The sequence below is a fragment of the Alligator sinensis genome, unplaced genomic scaffold (genome assembly GCF_000455745.1).
Source record: "Alligator sinensis unplaced genomic scaffold, ASM45574v1 scaffold216_1, whole genome shotgun sequence".
NCBI classification, from domain to species: Eukaryota; Metazoa; Chordata; order Crocodylia; family Alligatoridae; genus Alligator; species Alligator sinensis.
In genome coordinates this window covers 2280466-2298775 of record NW_005841868.1, presented here as the reverse complement: position 1 = coordinate 2298775, position 18310 = coordinate 2280466, and the positions used below count along the sequence as shown (strand labels likewise).

General features: G+C 42.4%; 1 protein-coding gene across 3 annotated transcripts in view; it reads right to left on the bottom strand.

Moving 5' to 3' along the window:
- The window catches only part of RBM19 (RNA binding motif protein 19), a 121658-nt gene that overhangs the window by 49591 nt on the left and 53757 nt on the right, over window positions 1-18310 (bottom strand). The window lies entirely within an intron of this gene.

Below are 18310 nucleotides of genomic sequence, written 5' to 3'. Positions count from 1 at the left end.
TAAAGAAGCACTTTCTCTCCTCTCAGAAATTCCAGGACAAAGACTGCCTTTCTTTGCAGATAAGCTCTAAGCTCTCTTTTCCTTTTTTTTGTGCCCATTTATCAAACACGTATGCACAAACTGCAGGCAATAAATATTTAATGTGGACTGGGTCTGAATAGATGTGTTATTTTATTTGAAAATCTACACACACACAAACACACACACATACACAAAGGGGCTGGAGATGCGGCAGTGCCAAAGAGCGACTGGAAATAAACACAGTAAAGGCCGTAAATGCTCTCGTGAAATGATATAAGCTAAATCCAGGGAGTTAACCCAGTGCACTGGCAGCATGACCAGGCATTCATCTACCCAATTTCCTCAGGCAGTGCGGTGTGTAAATGTAGCGTTATGAATCCTCAAAATGAATCTGCACGTCTCCTCCTTGTAGCTTTCCCCACTCCTCCTTCCTCCCCCACCATCCCCTTTGAGATGGCTCTAAAGGAAACAAACAAACAAAATCAAAATAAAAGGAAAGAGAAAACAGCCTTGACAAGCAGGCGTCCTCTAGTCTATGAGCAGCAAGAAGGTTGCTTTGTTTTCTGCAGTGGAACAGTTACCATACAAGGGGAATACAGGCATGGAAACTGATGCTACTCCATGTTCTTTATTCCTGGCATAGGAGGGTTGACAGGCCAGAAGATCAAGGCCCCATTGTGTTGGAAGTACACAGCGAGAGACAGCCCCGGCTCCAAGGAAAGTAAAGTCTCTAAATGCACAAGACTGACTGAAGGGTGGGAGTGGACATGACAGCATGGACTGGGGAAGTATCTTATTTAAGGTTACCCTACAGGTCAGAGGGCGAGAGCAAGCAGCACCTTCGCCATGCCATGCCATGTTGCTAGGTTGGGAACACTGGCTCCTTTGTGGTATGGCCCAGCAGGGAGTGAAGGAAGAAGATCCCTTGGCGGACAACATGCAGAATGATAAAATGCCTTGCGCTCATAAAATTGCCATAGTAAATCTCACAGGCTTCATGGACAAGTGACAACAATCACCCCCATTTTACAGAAGGGGAAACCTTGGCACCAAAAACATAAGTTACTTGTCCCTGGGGTCATGTAAGTCTATGATGGAAATGGGAAAGGGATCCTATGTTCCCCCCTTCCAGTCCTGTGACTTCCTTGCTGGCTAGGGGTAGTGCAAGCAAGTGGGTGGTGATGGAAATGTACCTAAAGGCACTAACACTAAAAGAATGGCTGCACCTATGAGATATCACTACCTCTAGCACTCTTGTAATTATAATTAACAAATAAGCACATTAAAATCATCATTGCTATGAACTCCCAATGGGTTTCTACTTTTTGTTTAGTGAGATTTCATGTGAAAAAAAAATTACCCAAAATGCATGAAAAATACTTAAACACAGAGGAAGCGGGCATCAGCATGACTTGGGCAAAGTATGGACATCAATATGACCAGAGGCTCTGTCATCCCATTTTTAAAAATTTTGTTTCCAAAGCCAAATCAGTTCCAAATTGAGTTTCAAATTTCAACTGAGCAGAGCTCAATTGTTCAAGTCTGTGTGGTGCTACCACTGGCAAGTATCCTACCTCCCAGACTCTTTAGTCTGGGGCTTCAAATACTGTACTCCCAAATCCATGGGAGGCATCCTACATGCAAGTCAGAAAAGCTTGGAAGCCTTGGAGTTCAGATGCCCCCTAGTGCGAGAACAACACCCATCACATAGGAGCCCTTAGATTCTGGGTCTCCCGAGCTTCCTTATATCTATAGACAGAGCGAGTGGGAGGGGAAAAAGGCCAAATGCACCACTCTTCACCTACACAATCGAGAGATATCTACTGAGCAGTCAATAAGAGTGGTATGGACAGGCTTGGAAGGAAATTCCACACAGGCTTATGGGGAGGGTGGGGGGATACAAAAGACTCCTGTTGGGGCACAGATGACCCTTTCAGAGACAGGGAGAAAAAACACCCCCGCTGTGTTGATAATTAGAAACCATAACATAGCAATTACCATACAAGCAACTGTGAATGAAGTGGAGAGACAGCGTCTTTAATGTTCTCCCTGCCACCATTAAGAAGAAACTCACACCTCTCTTTTCCAATTATTTCCTTCATTTGGAGGGCGAGAGTGGGGAGGAGAACAGCACTCTGTTACTCTTTCCAGAGCAGGATCTCCCTTATTTAAGGAAGGCAGTTTATGCTTTGAACAGAAGGGGTTCTCACATTTTGAGAGATGTACTGTGTACATGCATATACAGAGGGGAAAAGAAGGTGAATGTACTTTACAGTTGCTCTGATCTGTTCTAGTCAACCCCCCACCCCTTCCCTCTGTGGCAACTCTGATGTATGCAAATCAACTTGCAGGCAGACATAACTGTGAAAATGCAGTGTCTGCCCCACAAGCAGGGGTTTCCTCTTGGATACTGTTGTGTCTCTGTGGCAAATTGGACTTGTATCAGAAAGAGCTGGCGAGGAATCTAGCTGTCTGACCTACTAACGCAAAGCAATGCATCATGACACATACACTCCTCCTCCCTCTCCATGTATGAAAGAAAAGCCATTCAGAAGCAGCATGAGAAAGTAAATCAAAATTTGGCAATTGACCTTTTCTACATAGGAGACCAAGACCAGAGGTCAAACTCTATGAAACTAGTGACCAAGCTGCAAAGTTGGCAAAGGAATCTGCATTCCTACATTTCTAGTGTGCTGCTGACCTAGCAAAGGAGCAGAATAAAAATGAAGAGTGGCTCTGTGATGTTAAAATTCAGTGCACCACGGCAGGAGCATCCTTGTTCGTCAATACCCCAACACATGTCTTTCTCTTCTTCTCATTCTGAGTAGGTTCCTTTCTGCCGTGTATAAGTGCCAGAGGTCATACCAGGCCTCAGAGTGCAATAAGACCAAGAGACCATGGATGCACAGTCTCACTTCTTGAAGTTACATCTGCACTGTAAAGTTAACCCAAGCAAGCTAGCTTAGGGTGGGCCAGCCTGGTGCAACATGCTAACTGTCGCAGATGCATGAAACTGCCTACAATGATGCTGTACCAGTCCCTGTGCTGGGCTGGATTTCTGTGGGAACATCCCATGGTTCTTCGCACTGCATTAAACTGGGCTGCTTTATGAATTCATATGCAGGGTGTTCTCTTTCTCGTTCACCTAGCGCAGAGTTGTTGTCTGTGACAATGGCACGAAAACAATACTTTATGTAAATAACATCCAACCGGAGATGCTCATTATTAATGCAGGCAGTTCTGAAGGCAAAAGCAAACAGCATTTGGCAGCGAGAACTTTGTTATTAAGGAATTCACTCTGCAAGCCACAAAGTGATTTGTAGTGCACTCAACTGACTTCTCTGTCTCTCTGCTGCTTTCTCACTATGGGTTTAATGCACCTTTGAGCCCTTGTCACTAGGTGTTACGGGTGCAGGTAATAGCTTGCTTGCCCTTAGCAAAACAGTTACTCCAGGATAGACACAGACAGACAGCATCTAAACTGGGGTTGCAACACTACTTGAGTTTAACTCTCAGGTCTTTCAAAGGCAAATTCTGCATCAGACTGGGTAAAGTTACCCTAGTTTAGAGGTTTGCATCATCTGTTCACTACTTTTTTTCATGTTTGTGTAAATGTGCAGTCTGTTCAGGACAAAGGAATATAAAAAGCACACTGAGCTACAGGAGTGATTCATCAATATGAATGCAGGAAAAGAAGGTTGAATTCAATTGCTCTATAACCCGCACATCACAAAAGCTTGATGGAAATGCAAGAACCTTCCTAACCTCCCTAGAGAATTCACCAAGGCAAGCCAAAAGTCACAGATGGCAAACGAGCTAGTTGAACAGATTTCCTAAGCAATACCCCAACCATTGTGGCACTTCAGTGCTTGCACTGAAATGTACCCAGAAGCACATGGGTTTGCAGACTGTCTACGTGACTTTCCTGGAAGTCAATAACGTTCCAACCGCTTTGGCAACAATTTCAGTAGTTTTATGAAGTTCCTGTTAACCTGTTAGATAAATAGAAAGATTAGCATTTGGATGACGGAAGAGAAAAATCCAACTCTGCTACCCATTCATTGGCAGAAGGAACCACTGTCACTGGGAAAACATCCAGGCCAAGAGGCCAGTTGAAAAGGTCAGTCTGGTAAACAATGAAGAGCTCACTCAACTCTTCCTTACATTAGAAGAATTTAGGATGTTTGTTGCAAGTGCTCATGAAGCTTTAGCTTGGAAAATGAGGGAAAACACAAGTCAAGGAGAAGCATATAGAAACAGACTGACGCGTGCATTCTTCTACAGGTCTATTAAAGTTTGACACCTGACCCTCCTTTGTGTCATTCAGGCCTAATCACTGACTCTCCCCTTCTCCTTTGCCTTGCACATAACAAGGTGCATCATAGCCAATGGATTCCTGATCCATAACATTTCTTCTTACTGTCCACAGACAACACTCCTCCCTATTACTTTACTTTCTTGTCTCTTATTGTAGTCTCTGCTGTCACCCAGTCACCCTTGACTGCCTGTCTGCATCTTCTACAACAGTCCCTGTACATTGTACACTGTAGCCCCTGCCCTATTCTTTCAAATTCAGTCTCTGCAGTGGTGTCTACAATCAGAAGCAGCCAACAAATACTGGCTTGGTTGATGGACTCAGCAAAATGTGTTCTACGCCCAACAGTTCCACCTCTTTCCTGGATTTTTTTTTATCCCATCTTCTAGTTGAACTGTGTCTATGAAGACTGTAAGCTCTTCAGGACAGGAATCTTATTCTCTTTGTTGCAGTGTCCAACGCTCCCTGTGGCATAAAAGTGGATAGATGCTTCTATAACAATTATGAAACTAAAAGTGAGTTGGCATGCTCAACTCCCAAAACTGGGTAAAGATTAATCAGAATGAATGCAACAGAAGCCGTTGGCCATAACCTGATTTAAGAACATGGTGTTGCAAGGCTCCAGAAAGGAGGAAGAGAATATAATTTTATTATGGAGCTATACAAGTCCTCACAAGAGACTAGATATAGTGCATTCAAAGAGCAGGATGGTTAATCTAACTGTTGCAAAGAATTACCTTCCCACCCCTGTTGTGCTCCCAAATATATACAAACATCCCAATACATGCCAGAGCCCAGAGAAAGCTCGTTTCCTCCATTTCAAGCAAATCCAATGATGATTACAAAAGGACTATGCAAGACTGAGATTTAAGTTGGTCACAAATGCAGTGAAAAATGTTCTCTTCTGCAGCAGGCCTAGGCTGTGCTTCAGCTCAGCATTTTTTTTTTTTAAATTACCCCCAAATAACAATTCCCCAACAACTAGTCCATCCTGGTCTCTGCTACTGCACCGATTTGCTGATTACAGAGGAATAATGGCCTCTTTTCTTTTTCCTCCTCCTTTTGGAATGAAGGACCCTGGCCAAATACTTTCGCCCCTGGGCTGAGCCTTGGTCAGTTCCACCCCCTGCATGAGAGAGTTAATAAAATACACAGCAGAAGGTTCCTTTCCCTCCTCCCCCTCAGGTCTTCAGCTGACTCAAGTACAGCTAATCCCATTACAAGAAAATAACGTGGATAATTCAAGCTAATGAAATCGTTACAAGAATGTGGACAGCCAGAGGTGGACATTCAGAACCAATTTAACACTCTTTGGTGTCGTTATACCCCGCACAGGAAATGTCTGAAAGGAGGAAGAAAAAAACCCTCCTCTCTTGTTAGCTTAAATCCTGTTAGAGAGTTCAGGAATTAATCTGCCACATATCTTCCCTATTACTATTATCATCATCATCAATAATGTCTCCTCAGTAACCTCCAAAAATTAATGAATGAATGTGCGGGATGAAGGGCAGAATGGAGTAAAGCCGCCTGACATGCTGAAACAAGTGTATTACCGTTATTACCTGCAGCTCTGGCTGAGAAATAAGGAAGGAGGCAGCTGGTGGAGGGACTTTTCAGCAGAACAGGAGCTCACACAGTTTCTCAGTATCACTTGCTCAGGCATAGCTTAAAAAGAGGCTACTTCCACAATCACCTGAAGGGTTAATCTGAACACTCAACTCATATCAGAGCTTCTTACCTACTGGCTGCATCCTGACCAGACACTCCTGGAGGACATGATGCTGTCTGATGATCACCACCTCAATGGTCCCCCAATCATGGGTAAAAACAGTTGTCCTGTTGGCAGAGAGAGGGATGACCTGGCCTACTGTGTGTACATCTCTCCATCTCATTTAAATCACACAGAACCTTTGTTTTCACACTTCCTTAGCACTTTACTTAGTCTACTACATAATCCCTGTTTGGAGACTTCTCAAACTGTTGCTGCAGATAGGCGCTGAGAGAGAGGAGGTTAAGCACTGCAGAGTTAGTGGGGTAAGTGCTGAGCACTAAGCAAATAGATTCTCTTAATACAGAAGTTTCTTTGCTAATAAGGGAGGAGATAAGAGAAGTCTAGTATGATTTCACATACCATCTTGCCCTGTGATCCTGCATGTGAATTACAGTTGGATGTGGTCTGTGTGTGAATGGGAGACCTGCAAGGGAAACCAGAAGTGCTGGAAGAAGTGATGGCAAGGATTCTGAGCAACAACTAAACCAATGACCTAGAACAGTATTGGAGACCATTCTGTCCCTGAAGTGTCACTTGGAAGTGTCATGTAATATACACAGTCCCACAACTCACCTATGGTCATTAAAGCTTTCATGGCACTTTTAACAGGATTAGAATAGTTGGACCCAGTATCCAGCCCAAATTCCAACTTGTATAATGATTTTGACTGTTTAAATCCCCCCTGCAGTTTCCATTGGATATGCCATTTTACTTTATACTGCACTGCTAGGTAGTTTTAATAGACACCTTTGGGTAACTATCATGTTCCACACCAGAGGTTGCTGCATATCAGCAGAAGAAAAATCATAGATTTTGATCTATGCTGCACCTAGCTTGGAATATTTTTACATTTGTAAAGCTCGTTCCTTGGAAAATTTTAAAGACACTACTCAATGATAATGAAACAGAATTATAACACAAATAGTTTTTCATAGTTCTCAAGATAATACCAAGGTGTCCTGAGAGACATATGACTACATGAAATTTGGTTGTGGCTGGAAATGTCTTATGGAAAGATGCCATAGAAATCAAGAATGGTCATCTTCAACCTACACGATTCTTGGAGGCTAGAGACATCCTTCAAGGTTAGACTCAAACACAAACTAAGATTTAGAACTATTGTAGCCCTTGAGCCATAGCAAAGGTTGAGCTGCTAAATCAAAGAATGTATCATGTGATAGTTATAAACGGGAGAATGAAATAAGGACTCCAAGATTCTGTTCTAGAATCAGCCACTGATTTGTGACCTTGGGAAAGTCACAACATTCTTGTTCAACTTTCCCACCTACAAAGCAGGGAAATATTTACCAATCTGATAGTGTAAGGAAGTATAATTCTTCAATTAATTAATGGTACCAGAGTGCTTAGTGATAAAAAAGGTGAAGTCCAAGGGCAAATATTTTAAAGGGCATAAGAAATCTAATGAGGACCTACTTCAAAATGGCTGATGAGTTTTAAGGTACAAGAGGGGTGATTTTGGTTTGCAAACAAGGCAAGTCACCCAGAGCCCTGTGCAATTAAGGGAGTGGAAGGCTTTAGTATTGGCTGATCCACTGAGGATACACAGTCAAAGGGCACCTAACCATTATTCCATGGCACGCACACAATCCAAAATGAGAGGGAACCGAGTCAGTAGGATGATTCTTTCTTCTCTGGAAACGGAGAAGTGCAGAAAAGAAAGACTGGGGGAACATAATTGTGTGTATGGGTGGGAGGGAGAAGAGGGGAGGAAAGGAGGAAGAGAAGGAATGTATGTTGCAGGGGCTGTGGCCCATTGGGAAGTGCCCCGAATGAACACTGCACTCAGATCTCTCAGGGTGCCTTCTTGCGAACATGTCTAATTACATCCAGACGGCGCTTTTGGCGCACCTGCCACAGCAACTGTTTATCTCGCCGACAAGTTAAAGAGCATCATTTGCAAAGTTCGCTAGGAAGGAAAGCCAATTATCATGTCCCCGGCTAGGCACAAAGAATCCTCTCGCTTTATCTCCACTGCTCGCTCTCCACAGAGCCGGCAAGGAGCCTTTCATGCTAATTTTTGCTGACTCCCTCCCTGCTCTCCCCTCTTTGCAAACAATTTCTTCCACCCTCTCCCCCTTGCTTCACTCCTCCTTTTGGAAGCTGTTCTGCAGCTTCTCTGAGAACCAACTGGGCAGCAAACCCGTGATTGGGGGGGGAAGCTGGTGGTGAAAACAAACAAGTGCGTTTGCCAAAAATGAGACCTGCTCTCACATAGTTGCTTCTCACCCGCTGACTCACTCCCCTTTCACTGCAAAATATTCAAATGTCTCCTCCCCAATCTGGTGAAATGTCAAAAGGCAGTCGGAACAGGCAGCGTTTGAATAGAGAGACCGTGAGATATCATAATTAGAGTGGTCATTAGTAACACATGCGATGGAAGGACTTGCAAATGAAGTGTGGATTTTATGCTTTTAAACTTATCCTGAATATGGAGGAGAAGTGGGGGTTTAGGCAACAGGACCAGTTTCAAGTGGCAAAATAAAGTGACATTGTGAACAAGCACAAAAATATATATTAACACAGATGCTGAAGCAGTGAGCAGGATGGGGAGGGAGAATTCCACAGTGAGTGGCTGCAATCCCACACTCGACTTCTACATCCCTTCTAGGAGTCGCTCTCCCAAAATCTTCAGCTGCTGTATCAGCTTGGCCTATCTATTTCTGTTCAGCATTGCTGTTCAAATCATCCTTCCTATTCCTATCTTCACTGCTTTGTATCACCCAGCACCTGTCCCCTTAGAAGCCATGAGAATTGTATCTCACAGTATTGTCCAAAGCTCGTTCTTCCTTCCGCACTCCCCCCACCAGCCTTCTCAGTTCCCTTTCTGCATTCCCTCCCTTTAATTCAGGATTCTATTGCCATAGCTAAGTACTCTTTTACTCCCTCCTTCTTCTAGCTCTAACACTTTGGAGATCTCATCTCCTTGTTTTCTGGCTGTCACTTCAAATCCCCTCTTTTCTTAGTGCTCCTGGTAATGAGTTGATGTCTCTTCCCTTCCTCTTCTTGTCAGCCCAATATTCTCTTCTCACTCGGGACCACCAGTTGACTTATTTGTTTTCGTTGTTGATTAAAGTTTCATTGCAGTGTCTTTCTGTTACACCTTCCCAAGCACTATGAATTAAAGGTGTCTTTATAGATCACGTAATGTCATGGGTGCTGCTGGTTAGAACAAGTCCGGGGCATGACTTCAGGATATAGGCAAAGCTGCAAAGGTCTACGTTCAATAGAAGAAACTACATCTAATGATCACAGAGGCAGAGGGTATGATGAGGGGACACAGCATCAGATTTTGAAATCTGGGACTTTCCATGAGTGAAACCCCACCAGCGTGACTCAGACTCAGTGGTTTTCAAAGGAAAGAAGGTGAATGCAATTTTCAACATATATTTTCAGTATTTCCTTAAAACAGCCTTCTTCATTCAAAAGGATTTGATGGGGAGGGGAGGAGAAGGGGGAGAAATGGAGAGGGAAGGGGAGCAAATTCACTTTAAAATTCAATTACACAACCATGGAAATATACTCAGCAGCATCCAGCCTGCTTTACCTGCCCTGTCCCTAACAGACACCCTTCTCTGAACCTTTTCTTCCACAGCTATAAGGGAAGGAAAGGACCAAACCCAGGTGCAGGGCAGCACATGAGATGGTAACACTTGATTTATAAGAAGGAACCCACACCCGTTTTTGTTTTTCATTAACTTCCGTTGTACACCTGCAAAATATTCTTCTTGGTTCAACTTAATGGGTTAAAATTACTCCCATGTGCCCCACCTCTCAACATGGCTCACTATTTCAAGTCAGTTTGTCCCTGTACCTAAGTCTCTCCTCCCTTTCAATGAACCCATAAGTATGGTCTGTGAGAAATTAGGGGGTGGGAGAGGGGTGCATCTAATATGTATTTTCAAAATATTGATCAGTATAATAATTTTATTATCTTGCTCTATTTGCCCAAAGACATTTAACTCCATCTGGGAGTGGGCCTGCATCATTTTGTTTGGCTAAGTGGGGGGAAGAAAAGGGGGTGTGGAGAGAAAGAAGCTCAAATCCTTCAAGATGATTAGACTTCTAACTTCTGAAATATTCCCATTACCCACACACAGATCTCAGCATAAAATTTTCTATGGTGGCCACTGATCCTATCTGTGACTCTTCTAAGTATTCATAAGTATAATCTTAACTTCTTTATGAAGTAGGCTATTAGCTCTGCTTGACAGATCAGGAAACTGAGGCAAGATCTATGTTATATTTGCAGGAGAGCCAGAATATAGATCACTTCAGCCTCAACCCAACACCTTAACTAATCGCAACACCAGAGCTTAGTAATATTGACTATGACTGTTTCCCATTGCTTAAACTGTTTTCTCTCTTTTTTTTTTAAAATAATAACATCTTGCCCCTTACTCAATTTATTTTTCTTAACAGTTGCTTATGAGGGACCTTATCAAAAGCTTTCTGAAATTCCAAGTAAATTAGTAATTAGGCAGGTTTTCTGAATGGTAATTAGGCCCCTCTATGCCCCCTGATGTATTATTTACCTGAGAAGATATACATAATTAGGGCTCTTCTTTATAACCGGTATTACGTGCACTAAATTCTACTCTAGTCTATCGTGTAATTACACAATTAGGCTGCATGCTAAACAGAAAAGGCATAATTCTGAAAACTGAGCAAAAAAATCTTCCCTCACCAGCTCAGTGACAGGTTTTAAAATTTTAATATCCTTCCCATTTAAATCAGGTGCTAGAATCAGGTTTGGCTTCTTAATTTTGTTTCATTTAATCCCACTTTGCAAGGTTTAATGTTGTGCAAGATACTAAATTCCTTAAAGAGATTTGCTTTAAGGCTAGTGTTAAAAGGGGCATTTCCTTTCCCAGGCCTATATGGATTTGCCCTGATTGTGGAAGTAGAATTTTATTGTCTTACATTTTTCTCTCTCTCCCCTCCCTGCACACTTCCTCCACCTCCCAAATAATGATTATTTTTCGACAGCTTTTCAGCTGCAGCTAGAAGAGAATGACAGACGTAGACAGGTACAGTTGCCATGGTACAACTGTCACACTAATTTAGCTCTACAGCTCTGGTTCCCACAGAATAATTTAACCAGCCATTGTGGCAGGAGGAAAGGTGGGGAGTACTGTGTAGCTGAGCCTAAATGATCTAACTTTTCTTGCCAAAGAACCTAATTCAAGACCCATTTCTGAAAATATGCATTGATGTTCCCCACATGGCTCTCAGAGGTGGTAGTGTAAGAGATCAAAATTGGGATGCCTTTGGAAAAGATTATACATAAACATGGATTCTATGGAAAGACACAGGTCAAGCATGCCCCAGTGCGTCTTCTGGGAATGCATGCAGAGACCAAATTCAGTTTTCCTGTCTCTTCATGCCTGCTGTGACCCCAAATTTGTTTCCTGCTTCCTTCCCTGTTTAGTGCAATAGCCTGTTCTATGTGGATTATTATTCTAAGCTTCGCACTAATGGATATTATTATTATTATTATTATTAATTTAGATTGTTCCCTGATCCTTCCTGATAAAGGAGCATATGCAGTGGGATGTCTTACTTTGGTAGGTTTGGAGTTTGTTTGTTTTTTGAATACACTGCCCTCTGTATATTTATGTCATAGAGCATAGTCAAAGAAACGTGCCTGGCCCACATTCAGTGTCCTTATGACTCTGACGGAAGATATCAGCACAAGAATAAATGGAGCTCTTGAGCATTAACCTCTGGTCCATTCTACCAGTGAAACACACAAAAAAGTCTTGCCCTGAAAACTTGTGAGACTTAAAACACTGAGATTCACATTTTCAATGCTGTCTCAGGGACTTAGCCAGTCCTGTTAAACTGAAAAGAAACTGTGCATCCAACCAGGTGGGTACAAAAATCCAATCGTTACTTCTCTTCCCTTCTTCCATCCCAGAAAAGAGTAAATTTGCCCAGTTTCCAAGCCCTGCTCTTCAAACAGTATTCCCTTCCAGCATCACCTTTCAACTTTTGTTACGTGGTCTTCAAAAAAGACTGGTGTACACCAATGTTGACTATAGTGGTTAATACTCATTCCAAATGGTGTCACAAAATGGCCTAATCTTGTGGAGCTATCAGCACCGGTCATGCAGCAAGGTTCAGGATGCGTGGCCTTTCCCAGCAGCTCTAGTGGCGGTGGCTCCCCAGCCTCGACTCCGCCATGTCACCATCCCAAGATCCCAGACCTGACCCTGGATGCAGCTCCCCACCCTGCTGCAGCCCCATCCCATCCTCCTGGCCATGCTCCCTGCCTGCATGGGTCCTGGCGGGTCTCCACAGAGACCCGAGGACTGTACAGTGGTGATGGTGCAAGGGTGGGACATGCAGGAAGCAGATCACAGGTCTGCTTTATTCCTGTGCTGTCACTGCCCCGCGATCCCGGGGTCTCCATGGAAAGTAGCCAGGAGCCATGTGGGCAAAGCACGTGGCCAAGCGGACAGGAGCTGTGCCGGGGCTGGGATGCTGGGACGGTGACAGCAAAGGGCTAGAGCCAGGGCAGAGCCACGATTTTATCTTCAAAGCCAGAATTTTATCTTCACAGCACTACTCAAGAATTCTGTAATTATCCTTATCTAGTCACGTTCTACTCTATTCCAGCCCTGCATGCTACATGCAGCATGCACCAGACTGGCTTTGTGCAACACACAGTGCATGGGGTGGGGGCTGGGACCAGCACATGCCTCATGCAGTGCGCGGGGTCAATCCAAGACCCACAGGTCAGATCACAGTGCTCCTCCAAAGGTAGGATCCAGCCTGTGGGCCTTATCTGTGATGCCTCTGTTCTAGTACATTGTAGATTATTTTCTCTAGTCTAGATTAATCAGAGCTTCCACATGGATTTTGTAGAATGGAAGCTAATGTAGAATTTCTACAGTCTTTCAGCCAGAAGAGGCTAGCTATTGTTGAAATTCAGCCATAGCACATGCATTTCTTGTATGGCCTAGTATTCAGGTACCAGTCCTTAAAGGAGCGATTCTCAACCAGGGTGCCATGGCACCCTGAGGTGCTGCGAGATCCTTTTAAGGGTGCTGCACATTATCAAGCACTCTTAGGTGTATGAACAGCTAAACATGATTCACAAGGTAAAACCAGAAATTTCAAATCGAAATCCAGAGTGTCAAAACCATTCTGACCTGCTGTGGTCTGAGTTCTTTGCAACACAAGAATTGCTCTCTCATTTTTCTGTAATCAAAAAATGAGTTAAAGCTAAGCTGTCATTTCCCAAAGAGTGCCATGAGTCTAACAAGGTATACCTCGAGTCTAAAAGGTTTAAAACCACTGCCCTAAAGAATATTTCACAGCTCTAAGAGGTCAATACTCCCCTGCTCACATGCAACTCTCGTGAGGTCACTGGGTATGACACACACCTATAAACATGCAGCAGTATGATCTACAGGATCTACTGAAACTGTGTGGACTTCAATGAGGACTTCACACATGGAGGGCATCCCACGTGGTTTAAAGTCTCTAGGGCATCATTCTACCTGTGTGGAGTACCTTGCAGGACCAAGCCTAGGAGTTTGTAAAGCACCTAGTTACCATGGTAATGACCCAGAGGCAGGGAATTCAAAGCAGCCCGCAGCCTGAACTTCACTGAGATTTAGGTATTTATCTCCCTTAGGCTCCTTTGAAAATCTCAATCTAACTGTTTAAACTGCAGCTTTTGTCAAAAATAAGTTAAGCTAAAAATAGTATCTCCACAGTAAGGCCCCGAACAAATCTGTTCTCCCAGAAGGATTTTTTTTTTTTTTTTGAGTCAGCTGGTTTCAAAAGACAGAAATGTAAATTTTTAGCACTACCAAAAATGTGCACCTGTAACACAATTTTTAATGTGTCTTGTGTCTGGCCAAGTGAAAACCCAGCTTCAGACAAGCCAGGATACAATACTGAAAAAGCAGAGTGGCTGTTACATACTGAACTGAGATTATGGTGCTAGCAGTCAAAAGATACCAATTTCAGATTCAACCAAGGACAGACTGCATCTGATGAAATAGAGGAAAAAATATAGAAGCAACAAGATAATTTTAGGCAAACACACTATTTTAAACTCAGCTACATTTTCAAGAGAATTTCCGTTCTTGTAAAGCTGTAGAACGGCTTCAAAAAAAGTAGCCAGATTAATTATTTTAATCAGGAGAACAGAGAAATACACAGAAGATCAAATAAATGCAAATACATTAAAAGAATGTGGAAGTTCACCTAAGTGCCTCTGTTCTTATTATTCAAGCACTTCAATCATGGGAAGATCTCTAGGCAAGGAATGGTCTCCAAAGGGAAGAAACCATGTCACCCATTTCTTAGGTCTTTTAAAAATGGGACTAATCATAGCATCAATACATGTTATCAGAAACTGGCAACATAATACTCTCAGGCTAGGAACAGACACTGCATTTGTCCCTGGACAAGTTATGCCTGTGTTTGTCTCAGAACAGAAATATCCTGGGATCGGTGTGTACCCACATCACACTTCTAACCAGGGTTTAGTGAACAGCTGAATGCGTTACTGCTTTTCTGCCATTGATTCAACGATGCAATACCAGGATAACAGTTCAAACATACTGTGAGGTAACCCAGGTGGGATAACTATTAGTACTTCTTATCCTGTGAACCTTTTTAGGATTTATCCCAGGACATCTCTTTGTATGCTCATAGTATTATGTAGTAATAATAATAATAATAATAATAATAATAATAATAATAAATCATTAAAAAAGCCACACTGCAAAGACCTTTAACATACAAATACCAAGAAGTATTGTATCTGGAATTCTGATATCCACCTATTGCTGTGAACCTACTAAAGTCTTATATCCTTTTGTTCATTGAATGCTGGCTGTCTCTGTTCAAGAGCATCTTGTTAAATATGCAGTTTCTATGCTCAAGAAAGGGCTGTTTTTTTTTTTTTAAAACAAATATCCATTCGAGATTTTTCTCATATTTCTGTAACTATTTGGCCATTCTTCATCAAACTCAAAAAGCATTTAAAACTGACAGACAGGGAAACTAGTTTGTGCTCTCTCTATCTATGTATACACATCTTATTTTTGGTTAGTCTATAAAGGTGCATATCTAGCCTGCTTTCTGATAGGGAAACAGACAGCAAGAGGAAGCAATTTTGCCCAGAGAAATGCAGCAAAACATAGTGGCAGGGTCAGAAAAACATCTCAGGTGAGCCAATTTCTAGCCTGGTACCCAGCCCAACAGACTTCATCACTTTTCTGTTTTGCAAATAACCATTTCTGGCCACTGGATTTGCTCTTCCTGCTTCCTTCCTTTTCTAGATATAGGCCTAATGGATGGCAATGGTAAAATGTTATATAGAGCCTTGAAGAGAGTATTACATGAAGCAATAGGGACACAATTTTTTTTTCCAAATGGATATTGCAGATCTAGGGATTCCTCCTTCAGTCTATGGTAAAACATCCAGAATTAAACTTGCCCAAGTAACATAAATCTGACAGGAAACAAAATATTTTTACCCAGAAGTTACCCAATAACAACGAACGTTAAAAACCATATTTGCAACGTTGTATTTGAGGCTGTGTCAGAAGAGCAAAGCTAACCAACTGTTTTTAAAAGGCTGTTACATATTGCATACATAATCACAGCACTGGTACATACACACAAAAAGGTTTTGGGGATAATCCTGAGAAAATACTTATTACCAGGACAGAAAGCACAAATGGTCCTGTAGTTACAGCACTGCGTTGGACTCAGAAATTGGGTTCCAATTTCTCACCTTGTCACATATTTCCAGTGTGACCTTGGACAAATCACCTCTTTGCCTCAGTTGCCCCATCTAAATGGGAATAGCATTTGCTTTCTTCACTCGTTGGCTTATTCCTTAGACAATATTTATGTGAAGTGCTGAGCATGATGGGGTTGCAACAATACTGCAGTTCAGATGAAAAATAAATAATGCTCAGAGTTGTAAGTGGTTCCATTAACAGGCCAGTCTCAATTTTTGCTCCTCCAAGGGCATAAAATGGGCATACAAATGGAACAAACGTAGTGTATTCCCACTTCCACGTTGGTTTTGCAGGAAGGGCCTGCCATAAATGAGAACTAGACATCAACCTCAAGCTTTTAATTAAGATTTGTTTTACAAGAGTCACATCTCTCTAGGAGAGTTGCAAAATAAATGCATAGCTTAATTGTAGCAACAAACCCCACCCCAAAAAACCTAAAGCTCCAAGAATGCAGTTAACAGGGCTCCTGTAAGATTTGAACCACCAGCTTCTTAGCTTTGCTTATAGTTCTCATGCTTTCTGGATGGGAAAGGCAAAAAGCAGTTTATTCCTTTATCAGGTATTAATTAAAAAAATTCCTCAGCACTTCAGGGTGTCTTTCAAGGGCACAAAAATAGGATTAACTTAGGCAAGGCTCTACTGTCCCCTAAATATTTTAAAATATGGCCCCATTGTATTGGCACGAACTATACAGCAAGCAGAGCAAGCTCATAGAAAGGCAGAAGGGAATGCTGCCTAGTAGCTTCACTAATTTAATTCATGGACTTTGACTAGGCTAAGTGGCTGCTGAGATGGCCCCCTCCACACACAGTCTCTTTCCTCCCCCTCCCAACTCAAAACCTTTTAAATAAAATAAATTAAACAACAAACAAAACACACAGCCTGAGCGTTTTATGGCTCTGTTCTCCAGTGGGAGCCAGAAAAATGCAAATGAATCCAGAGACCGACAGAATGGCTCATGGCAGACTCCGAATGCTGCTGCGCGGGGATTTGTGTGTTTTGGTTCCCTCTTCCTCCCACCCCCACCCTCCAAAAAAAATTCTTTAATCATATTCAGCACAATGCCATAGGTGTCTGCAACCAATCAGAGGCGATGGCAGACACTTGCACCTTGCTGACAGATGCTGTCAAAATAGCCTCGCAACCACGGGTTTGATGATAACGTGAAAATGAGATACAAATGAGGGGCTATCAGAGAGGAGTGGGAACAATGTTCTTCTCAGTCTACTGACTATGCACACTCAAACAAACTCGATGGAGGGATGTAATACACACATGGGCACGAAGGGGGAGGGGTTGGGGGAGAAGAGGGAAATGAGATACCTAAAAATAACCTGCCATTACCAAGTATTTTAAAGAGACGTGCCAATAAAGGGACAGCAGAGATCATCTTTGTTGGCTGCAAACATTTCTAGCACACGTTTGTAGACTCCAAATCATATTACAAACAGCATACACTACAGAGTTCACCTATCCTTGGCTGAAATGCAGCCAGTTTAAGGTAGATTAGGGAAGATTTTATCAAAAATAATTCCTCATTCTTTAAAAAATAAAATGTACCATTTAAATTCAATTAAAAATGCAGGGGAAAAAAGGAAGTTTCAAACCAACTGAAATTGCAGAGAAAATTCAAGGAAATGAAAGGCAGTTACCTAAAGCCAAAACTAGGATACATAAGGGGAGTAAGTTAGATTTCCGTGACTATGAAGGATGTAATCCCCAAGACTGCATCTTATTTTCAAATACACACCCTAATTTATATTCAGCAAGATATCCATGTACCCAGAAACCAACCTGTTCATAAATTCAGCTGCCAGTTTTGCCAGAAAAAAATAAAATCACCACATGTATGTCTACACTGCAGGTAGACGTACAAGTTAGCAACTATGGTGCAGTCTAAAGATCCCAGAGATAGCTTTAAACAAGCTAGCTAAACTACTGGATGCAGTCCATGCTGTTGCAGCTAGAGTTCAGCATAGATCAATCTGCCCTGCTGAGAAGCAGTGTAGACATACGTTTAGGCTTTAAAAATCCCAGATATTCTGGGGCCTTGATGTTACATTTTACCTGAGTCCCGTACCAGAAGAGAATACACCAGGAAATTGGCTCTGGGTTTGAACGGATATGTTTGCCATTTAAAAATCACTACATTAATTCACTAATAAAGTGTTCGTGAAGCAAACACTGCAGCTTTCTGAACTTCAGCTATAGTTGTTAGCCGGAGAGGACTAGCTTTAGAATGATTTCCAGAGGTGCTATCTTTTAGCTACTTCACTTCTAAACCTTCACGCTGCAGATGGAGTACAAACTGGGTCAAAAGTATTCAGCTGTCCACAGCTATTTTAAAGTATGACAATGCTTACATTGTGCTAGGCAGCATCATCGTGTAGATGCAGCCAGTCTAAGCTGGAA